Genomic DNA, 11,317 nt, shown 5'->3' with positions numbered 1-11,317 from the left:
TTTTTCTAATATCCTTCCAGCTCAAACGTCACCACTAAAAGCAGTTTGACTTCATGTATTTGCCTTCATAGACACGTTGTAGCTGAGGTCATTGTATTTTTCATCCAGATGACCTTTCTTCAGTCATATCTATTAAGTCAGTACGTACCGCTTAATAATTCCTGGTCAATTCAAGTGCCAATTTTTTTCTAAAACAATAAATTAACATTATTCTCGCCTTTGTGTACTTTGATAGTATGCAATACTGCGTGAACTCTGCTCCTACAAACAGAAACAGTATGAAGGAGAAGAAAGGGGGTTGACCAAGGGGCGCGGTTTTTAATAATCATATCATGAGAAGCCAACAAGCAAAGTCATCAAAGACAACATAAGGGAAATTACTTGTACTTACTGATTGAATTAAAGAAATGATAAATTAATGGCAATGAAAGTGGATGAAAAATCAACTTGCCGCAGGTGGGAAATGATGTAGTTCTAGTAGTAGTAGTTAGTTCTACTAGTAAAATATAAATACACAAAAAAGTGCATGGGAAAACCGTGCCGCGGTAGCTTCATTGGTTAGAGCATCGCACGCCTATGGCAAGTTTTCTCAACCACTTTCATTGCCATTAATTTGTCATTTCTTTAATTCAATTAGTAAGTAGAAATAATTTCTCATCTGGTGTCTTTGGTGTCTTCGCTTGTTTGTTTCCAAGGATATAAACAGAAGGAGTAGTACTGCTGACAAATATATTCAAGAATAAAACATCTCTGTTCAAGACAGTAGTCTGCCGGGTGTATACCCACCCGATGGCATGCAGTGGTAAATTCTTGTAGAATATATTCTGTTTCTACCCTGCTTCTAGCTTCAACCTAAAATAAATTGTTACAACCCGAACAATGAGTTTCTTCCATTGGATGCGGATGACAGTTGGCTTCAATGGGGCTTGCAGAACTTCAGCAATTGACCGAGGTACAACACCCAGGGTAGCAGCGTGTCTTGTGGGATACCAAAATAGGCCAAATGGTGTTGCAGACTGTCACAATGACAATGCTGAAAAATACAGTATAGAGCGCATTACTACCGTTATTTCAGAAAAGCTGAGATAAACCATCAAAACTATGGCATATTTTTAATCTACACTTGCTCATGCTAAACTAGCTTCAGCATGCCACAAAATACTGAAGTGCTGGCTACAAATACTACGGAAGTGTTGCTTCACAAATTGTGCGCAGCAAAAAGTCGCAGCTGCAAAGCACCACGGACAACTGATGACCTCGTCCATCATATTCATGCGATTTAAAACAAAAATTATATGACAGCTGAAGGGGAATAAAAAATTAATTTGATTTCATTAACATGGCTGTTTCATGTTTGTGGTTCTAAATAACAGGGTGTCCATTTCGCCATTTTGTGAATGTGGGGACACGTAACATGAATATTTTTACAAAGTTTATGAAAATAAGCACAGACTAATTACCGGCTAGGCTAGTCAAGTACTTCTTCAGCACCTAGCTTCTTTCAGGGAAGCAAGCTGGTGCAATTCCAACAGGCAGGCACCATAGCTATCAATGCTTTCAGGTCTGCCAGAAGCCTTACTGTGCAGCACAGGCGTTGATTTTTTCATCAGCTGGTCCTTCCAAGGCCCACATCCTACACCAGAATGCCAAAACTTTTATGTAGACAGGGCGCTCGCGCGCTAAGTAAATACAGTATACCTAAGCAACGGAAATGAAAAAAAACGTAGCACAACTAAAAATATGTCGGCATTGCATGAACTTGAAAGCCCAGTTTTTGGAACGTGCATCAGCTGCTACCACATAGCACATTGAAAGAGTTAGGACAAAAAAACAAATGGCGGTGATGAAGTATTGACAAGTGAATTTTCGGAAGATTAAAACATTGCGTAGCGTATATGTGAAGTGAGGAAGCACAGGAAATGCAGGCACCAGTGCTGGTTCGTTGACCATATGTGCTACAATTTGAGCAAGCCGACTGACCACCACGGCTTCTAAAACAAACTACAGGACTCAAAAGACGCTTGTTTCTTTTTTCAACTTGCCGGAGCTACGCACTCAACCATATACGCATTCTGCCACATGTATACTATAACTGCTTCTCCTCTACCGAAAGATTTCATACGCGATACTGGAATGATCGTTGGATGCAGGCGCCGATACGTACCTTCTGCATTATCGTTTAAAAAAGCGAAACCAACAACAGATTGTCGTGCCGAATCTTCCACAAGTTCCCATTAGCAAAAAAGTAATAATAATATATGTTTTAGACTAGCTTATGCTGTCCGAATATGTTTCAGGTACTAATTAATGCCCGCAGCATGAGCAACTGGAGTCAATCATGCTTGTGTGAGCAAGCATGATTGTGAGCAAGCCAGGCCAGCAAGGCACCACTTCGGTTGGGCACGACGCCGCTGAAAGGATGGGACGCTTACCGATGATGTTTTTCCAGATTACGTTCCTCGGTGCCTTATCTCCGCGGGTTCTCGAACCTTGGCCGCGCTGGGCTGATCAAGCATTCCTGTCCCGGTTTCCAAAAGTGCAAGGATGGCCAAGTTCGGTTCCTTCTTCTACTGGTGGCTGGCAACATGGTCCCTTCACTGACGCCCTCGCAAGCTATGAAGCGGGATATAAAGGCCAGCAAGGCACCACTTCGGTTGGGCACGACGCCGCTGAAAGGATGGGACGCTTACCGATGCTGTTTTTCCAGGTTGGTTACTTCAAAGATGCATCCTGTATAAAATGCAGCCATTACTGCCTTGTTGCGGTGTCGTGCCCGACCGAACTGTATGATAAGATGCGGCGTTTGCTGCTGTTCTTTTCATTCTTGCGCAAAAATTCTGCATGTCTGTTGTTGTTGCTGTCGGCCGATATTGAATCAAATCCCGGCCCTACCGTCGAACAAACACTTAACATTGTTCTTGAAACTGTGTGTAGGCTAGAAGCTGGTCAGAATACATGCAAGATGCAAGATGCTACCGATAAAGAAATTAAAAGCTTGACCGAGAGAGTGGTCACTTTGGAGGCAAAGCTTGTTTCACATGCCACCTCACTGTCTAACAGCTCTGATCATGCTAGTGGCTCATTTGCCGATCAACTTCGGGCAGTAACGTCAAGGTGTGACGATGCTGAGAACAGAATGCGTCGGTGCAATCTGTTGTTCTTTGGAATCCCCGACAAGGATAAAGAGAGTTGGTCGACTACAGAAAGAAAAATTATTGCCCTATGCTCAGATAAGTTGGATATCACAACTGCCAGTTCTCAGTTTGAACGTGTGCACCGGCTGGGAAAATTTGCTTCAAATAAATCAAGACCAATAATTGCCAAGTTTACGTTATTTAAGGATAAGCAGGAAATTCTCACTAGCGCACATAAGCTGAAAAATACTGGGATCTCTATTAGAGAAGATTTTTCACTAGCTACTCGACAGGCACGTAATAAATTGCTTCAATTCGCCAGAGAACGTAATTGTCCCTACAAATTGAATGTTGACAAACTTCGTATCAATAATACCACGTATATTTACGATAGTTGTTCTGATTCCGTAGTACCTGCTCGATAGCTAGTTGCCGATGTGCGCGGTGCTAAAGTCCAGCGGCTATCAACTACACGGGCACCTTCACTTTCAGTATCATTTACCAACATCCGCAGTCTGTTGCCAAAACGTGTCATGCTTGAATCATATCTTGAAGATAGCATGTCTGATGTTGTATTGTTAACCGAGACCTGGCTTAATGCAGATGTAGGTGACCCCGAGTTATTTCATACTTCTAATCAGTACGCCATTTATCGCCATGATCGTTCACATAAAAAGGGGGGCGGCGTGTTGGTGGCCATCAATAAAACTATTCCTTCTTTTCTCGTTGACACTGACACTGCTCTTGAGGTAGTTTGGGTGGCTTGTCCTACATTATACGGGAAGTTACTGATGGGCGTGTGTTGTCGCCCACCTGCCACTGACCGCTTGTTCGTGTCTGATCTTCATAAAATATTACCAGGGCCCTTGAACAGTTTCCCACTAATAAAATATACCTATTTGGGGATTTTAATTTCCCTCATATTAATTGGTCTCGCTTGTCTTCATCGAGCACTGATTCAGGTGATTTTATTGAGCTGTGTTTAGAGTTCAATCTTACGCAAATTGTTTCTGAGCCTACCCGCGGTACTAACATATTAGATCTTATTCTCACAACTGAGCCACATAGCATAAGCCTTGTCATACAACTTGATGGATTTAGTGACCATAACCTACTGCAGTTCTCAATTTATATTCTACTGAAATTCGCTGGTGCTGAACGTAAGATTATAAGGGATTATAACAAAGCTAATTACGAACAAATGAACAATGAACTTGAGGTTTTCCTTCAGGAAACGTTTCTTCCATCATTTACAAATAATTCTGTTGAAGTGAATTGGAATTCATTTACAAATATTATTTCACTCCTAGTAGACAAATATGTGCCACTACTCACTATATCTAATGACAAACGTAACCCATGGTTTAATAAATCACTTAGATCACTCCGAAATAAAAAGAAAAGGTTATACGCTTCTGCTAAACGGCTATTGTGTCCCTCGGCATGGTCTAAATATAAGGATTGTTTAAAATCTTACTGCCTAGCAATATGTGAAGCCAAAAAGAAGTATTTTTCCAAAGATCTCTCCTCACTTCTACACACTAACCCTAGAAAGTTTTGGCAAGCTATCTCTACTGATCGTGGCAGTAATACAGTAACATTACATGACGCTGGCAATGTTCCTGTCCCTGCATCTGAGTGTGCTTCAACTTTCAATTGGATCTTTAGCTCTGTGTTCACCAATGAAGACTGCTCTTCCATTCCCTGTGTCTCCGACCTTCATTATCGCTTCATGTCCCCTATAAATATTAGTGTTGAAGGCATTTCAAAACTAATACGCGATCTAAAGGTGTCTACATCATGTGGCATTGACAATAATAATTCTAAAATTCTAAAGAACACGTCAGCTATATCCAGTCAGATTTTGTGCTACATCTTTCAGCAGTCTTTATCAACAGGTCTTCTACCTGCTGACTGGAAGATAGCCAAAGTTATTGCTATATTCAAAGATGGAAACAGGCACTCACCTGGTAACTACCGCCCCATTTCACTAACATGCATTTGTTGTAAGCTTCTCGAGCACATCATTGCCTCCCATTTATCCCACCATCTTGAATCTAATAACTTTTTCTTTCAAAATCAACATGGTTTCCGTAAAGCGTTGTCTTGTGACACCCAACTTTTGGAATTTGCATCAGATTTACATTATGGCATGAATAACAGCAAAATGATTGACTGCATCTTTCTCGACTATGCAAAAGCATTTGACAGAGTGGCTCACTGTCGTCTAATAGCTAAACTAAGTGCTCTTAAGATTGACTCATTAACATTATCTTGGCTTCGCAATTTCTTATCTAATCGGCACCGGTTTGTATTTGTGAATAACTTTAACTCCTCCACGTCTGTTGTAACATCAGGTGTACCCCAGGGTAGTGTGCTAGGCCCTCTTCTTTTCCTAATCTTTATAAATGATTTACCGAGCAACATTTCATCCTGCATACGACTCTTTTCGGATGATTGTGTCATTTACAGAACAATTAACTGTCATAATGATCACCTAACTTTGCAAAATGACCTTCACCTAGTTAATCAGTGGTGCGACCGTTGGCAAAAGACACCTAACACATCTAAGTGCTGCGTTCTTTCCTTCACTCGTACGAAATCATATCCTAATTTCCCTTACAAAATCTGCTCATCGGAAGTTCCCCGTGACTCTACTTACAAATATCTTGGCGTTCATTTTTCTACTAACCTAGCCTGGAGCTTTCACATCGAGAAAATATGCGCTAAAGCTAACAGAACGTTAGGGTTTTTACGTCGTCATCTGCACCTCTCGCCATCTACCATCCGTCAACAGGCCTACCAAACTTTTGTACGCCCTCAACTTGAATACGCTTCTTCGATCTGGTCTCGTCATCAACAATACCTAATAGATAAATTGGAATCCATCCAAAATCGTGCTGCCCGCTTTATAACTTCTAACTACAGTCGTCAATCTAGCATTACCCAAATTAAACGCGATGTTCTCCTGCCGGACATGGATTCCCGCCGCTCCGTTGCTCTCATATGCCTCTTTCATAAATACTACTATAACTCATGGTCCAGCCGCCTGTCGCTTGAAACTCCTTCTCGCACATCTACTCTACTTCATAATCATCTCAGTTTCAGGCGCATTTTTGGCCGCACACAGTCATTCAATAACTCTGCATTACCGCGCGCCATCGTACTTTGGAATAGCCTTCCAAATAATATTGTCTCAATAAAAGATCCTGCGAAATTTCGTGAACATTTGGAACTTCACATGTTCCTTTGACTTTTTTGTACGACTCTATTGTATTCGCCTTTGTATTGTTTTTGGACTTTGTTTTCCATTGTATTTCCTTGAATTTGTATGTATTTTCCCAATGTTTAACAGTGTTCTTTTTTTTCCAATGTACAAACGTATTTGTTTCTCTTACTATGCAGTTCCCTTCTTTGCGTTAATTATTTGTCATTTTTCTGTAACCCCCCCTACTCAATGCTCCTCCGAGCCTGTAGGCTAAACTAAATAAATAAATAAATAAATACATCGGAAACGGTTTATCGACAGCGCAGCGGCAACCTAAAGAAAACCGCATTGACACACTGTGCTTCCATGAAAGAATGGCTCACTCACCCATATTTTCTGTCCTGTTGTTGCTTTCAGCAAACTCACAGCACCACTCGATCTTGAAGGTAAACAAAGCTGCCCATCGGCCGTTCCATCTGTGGCCTCAGAAGTCATTCAGGCTCGGTCACCATACGCACAAGAACAAAATCACCCATCATAACCGCGATTACCAAACGCAACGTCCATCACCAATGAAACACTAGGGAGAAAAGAGCAGCGGACTAATGCCGGCGCAAATTATCTTGGATCTCAGCCTTACGCCATGCTCTCAGCTGTTGGGATGCGATTGTTGCCAGACCTCAAACACAGCTCCCGCTTGCTCTATCAGTAGAACGCTCACAGTGGCAGCGTTGCCGAGCTAAAGTTGTACATTGCGCCATGTAGTTGTTTGATTAGGAAGACGAATGAAGTGAAACACATATTTGTCTTAACTAATGGGACTTTTAATAAGCACATTAAAGAATAGTCTCGATATCAGACGCTTTTCTCGGTCGATACACTTCACTTGAGTCGAGGGCGCATTTTCAAGGCGTTCCTTGGCGGAGGAAAGGTGAAGTAGTGTTCATGAAGCGCAACGGAGCCTTGAGTGAAGGAAGCCCCGTCGCCTCGACTTGGCTGAGTCGAGGAGGAGCTTCAAGTGAAGGCGTGTTTAAGAATACGGGGGCTAGTCTTTCTCAGCTGCTTTGTGCACATCATGCAGTGTTGCATACACTAGTCTGGGTCAGCGTTTAAACTGGAGTGGTTTTCTCGTATATCTAGCGGTTTTCGCGCTATTCATTGGTAAAATTTTTTTCTGTTGGAAGCGGCGGTTTCGGGCTGTCCAAAGGGCCTGCGACAGGGCTGAAGATCATGGTCTTCCGCCCCCGACATGGGTATGGCCCGCGACTACTGCTACGTAGTCCCTTAGGACTACATAAAGTTTCTTGTCTGTCTGTCCGTCTGTCCGTCTGTCTGTCTGTCTGTCTGTCTGTCCGTCCGTCCGTCCGTCCGTCGGTCGGTCGGTCGGTCGGTCGGTCGGTCGGTCGGTCGGTCGGTCGGTCGGTCGGTCGGTCGGTCGGTCGGTCGGTCGGTCGGTCGGTCGGTCGGTCGGTCGGTCGGTCGGTCGGTCGGTCGGTCGGTCGGTCGGTCGGTCGGTCGGTCGGTCGGTCGGAAGCTGCGCGCTTTTAAGCGGTTTCTTTTATTGTTGGCTTCGTTCTTAGCGGAAAAGAGTTTAGATCACGTTGCGGCAATTTTTGATGCACGTGTCGCAAACATGTAGATTATTAATGGGATAGCTCTAAAAAGCACCGTGTCGCAGAAAGTCTGGCGTGCCGTTCCGTGTGCCGTGTTCACCGTCATGTGATCCAAAAACCATTCCGAACGACGCAAAACCAACCACGCTGGCCCTCCCTGTAGCGCAAAGGCGTTACTGAACTAATTGAACTTCTGAAAGTAAAATGGACCAGAGAAACACTGAAGCATGACTTAAAAGCTACAGATCTAATGGCGTCAGACTGTAATTTGGATATACCAGAAAACATATTTCTGTTACGCGGGAACTCAAATATGAAGCCCTTCACCAGCGTTTCTACTATTTACACAGTGGTGGGCTGAGCTCGGTTCCTTGCAGTGACACCGTCATGACGGCGCTCGCCTCAGCTCATTCGCGGCCGACGCAAGATCCCGTGTTTGTGGCAGAAAGCTCACCTTCGTCCATGCGTTCGCCGCCAGTGTTTTACTGTAAACATTGCGGTTACATAAGCTGCAGTTGCTGGGAAGTGTGTGAAGCAGTCAGGGACCTTTGAATGTTACCATGTTTCACTCTTAAAGGCGAATCATAAGGGTCCTACAAAATTATCAAGACCCTTTAGAAGTGAGATGGACTCATTTTCATTCACAAGCAAAGTGCTTGGTTCTTCTCCCTCGATGTCTTCATGCCTCCTGTGAACTAGCAGTTCCAGCAGCTCTTAGGCGTTTTACTCTTCGCCATTTTCGTAGACGTCCCTGAAGGCTTTGCGTCTTTGATAGTTCTAGTGAAATACATTGCACTTTTTTACTGGAAATAGGACATCGAGGCTGGTTGACTTAAGTTCCAGCTGAGGCCCCCCTCCCCCCAAAGGTGATACAACTGAGACATTCGCTCCTTGTGCATATTTATTTCTATAAACAATATAAACGGTCTATTGAAGAAACTGATTAAAAGAATAACGCATGTTTGCTTGAATAATTTCGAGGTCACTTGTGACTGTCGTGATGTCACAACACTGCTATTAAGTAGGCTTACTTATGGGAATACACCAATTGAGTGGCTAGGAGCGCGGCGTCCGCAACTAGAAGGGCACGCAGCCGTTAGTTTGAAATTCAAGCTCCTTCCGCAGGGCATAGGTGTGCACCAGTTAGAATACATGATCATTAACGCACAATCTTTCCAGTGCATTTGGCAGCTCAAAATGGCGAGAGCTAGCGAGGGGAGTCGATCAGGTTTGTTACTCGCAATGTGTTCCACTCAGTGTATTAGTAGTTGTGCACGGCCTAAAGATGAAGGATTACATATGCGCGATGCCACAGCGAGGAAGCGCATAGAGTGGCGAGAGTATCACAGCGGCAAGCGTGCATACCTTCATTTGCGACCTGGTGATCGAGCATACAGTCGACTTATCATCCTCACCAGGAGACGAGCCGCTGCAGTTGGCCGCAGCCGGCACCGCTGAAGACGAGGACAAATGAATCCAAGCGTGATCTATGATCCTCATCGCAGAAACACGGCCGCGCTGGACACTACGCGGAAGGTCTTATCAGGCGAGTCAGCACTCCTCTCTATATAATTCAGTGACCCCAGCAGAGCACAAGGCACTGGAGCGCGGTGTGTCGAGCAAGAGAACCGCCAGGCGAAGAAGCACGGCGATGTTATGTTTATCAAGGACAATCGTGACGTGCCTAGACATGTCTGGCGCGACGTCAAGAGTTGATTAGACTATTTTGTTGCCGAACCTTAAAATAAAGCATTGTAACGTCTTAAGATCTAAAGTACAGTAAATTTATATGCTAAATTTATAGTTTGATGAAAGTAATCAAACCCAATTTTCAGAAACATACTTGATCGGATATATGCGTTTCCATCTACACTCAGAAACTACTCAGACAGCATAAGTAATTAACCCAGAACCTCGTTCGGGAGTTGTCTAAGTATGCGTAAGCATTGTGCCACTTGTTCACGGCGGCGCAAGCTGACGCCGCGATGCGCTAACGCAAATTGTGAGGTGACCGCAACCTATAATTTGCTTTTGAAAATACTTATTCATGGCAGATAAATACTCGGCGTGTTGAATAAGGAATATTTGAAGGAGTAGGTTAGAAGTGGAAAGCGTCATGACTGGGCTTAAAACGAGCCTGCAATCAAAAACTTGGAGGATGGTTAAGGTTCGCCTTTAAGAGTGGAACGCAATAGCAGTCAGTGATCCCTGGCTGCTTCTCGCGCTTCTTAACAGCTGCAGCCGATCTAACAGTAATATTTCTTGGAAGCTCCAGCGGCAAACGCTATGCACGAAAGCGAGCATTGTGGTTCTCTTTTTGTTTCCCCCTAAGGTGGTCGCCGCTGCTGCCGCAGATGCTCGGAGGCGAGCGTCATCTGGACGGTGCTGCAAGGAACCGAGCAGGCGACGGCGCTCCTACTAAAGTACACGAGGGTTTCAATGTGGGCGTGCTGGTAATGCATTTTCAATGGGTGTACGGTAGCGAGATTAGAAGACGGGGCAAAAAGGCACACAGGGATACACACAGCGCTGTGTGTCCTTGTGTGTTTCATTTGTCCCGTCTTTTAATCGCGCACCGTGCACCTCATGAAGCTCATACTAAAGCAGAAATGAAACGTCAGCTAAAAAAAGAGGTTTGTGTTTGAGTTTCCGCGTAACAGAATTCTCGTGTCTCGTTTATTCAAATAACAATCCGACGCTATCAGGTCTGAAGGTTGTGCGTAAATCATACCTTAAGAATTTTCTGGCGAAATTTTTTACGCAATTAGACGCTACTTGCTAATGTAAACGCAGTGGTGAACTAGTATCCTTGCCGGCTTGGGATACTCAGGTAATTTATTATTTATTTACAATACTGCCAGTCTCTACTGAGACCATAGCAGGAGGGCACTATATATATACACATAAACAAAGAACACTGATAATGTTAAGTATCAATACATGTATAACGTCAGTTTTGCACCTTAAAACATAAACAATTTTTACTACAAAATGTATACACCAAACACATGTACATGCGGACTTTAAAAAAAATAAAAGTAAGAAATGGCAATTGAGGTATTCTACGCTGCATACCCGACTACATACACAGGGCACAAGTACATGGTGGTTTGCACGATCAATAATAGCACTAGCAATTTTAACCTGCTAAACAATTGTTTCAATTTCTAATTCAAACTGAGACAGTGACTGTGTTAGTGGTGAGAGGTGATAACATATTCCATTCGCGGATGGCAACCGGAAAAAAAGGAATATTTAAACACATTATTATTACATTTATATTCTACTAAGGTGTTTGTGTGTTTGTGCCTGGTAGGTCGTGTTTGTGAATAAGAAATTTAATTTGAAATGTCAATTTTGAA

The 11,317-nt window shown here is 43.4% G+C and overlaps 1 long non-coding RNA gene across 1 annotated transcript; it reads left to right on the top strand.

Moving 5' to 3' along the window:
• Positions 1-2,374: 2,374 nt before the first annotated feature.
• Positions 2,375-9,467, top strand: LOC139050118 (uncharacterized). Its single transcript, XR_011508797.1, has 3 exons — positions 2,375-2,395; positions 2,450-2,707; positions 9,374-9,467. It is a non-coding gene; the product is annotated as an uncharacterized lncRNA (long non-coding RNA).
• Positions 9,468-11,317: the final 1,850 nt, after the last annotated feature.

Source organism: Dermacentor albipictus, chromosome 9, assembly GCF_038994185.2.
Source record: "Dermacentor albipictus isolate Rhodes 1998 colony chromosome 9, USDA_Dalb.pri_finalv2, whole genome shotgun sequence".
NCBI classification, from domain to species: Eukaryota; Metazoa; Arthropoda; class Arachnida; order Ixodida; family Ixodidae; genus Dermacentor; species Dermacentor albipictus.
Note: the sequence above shows the minus strand (reverse complement) of the source record. Positions and strands in the feature narration are given on the sequence as shown.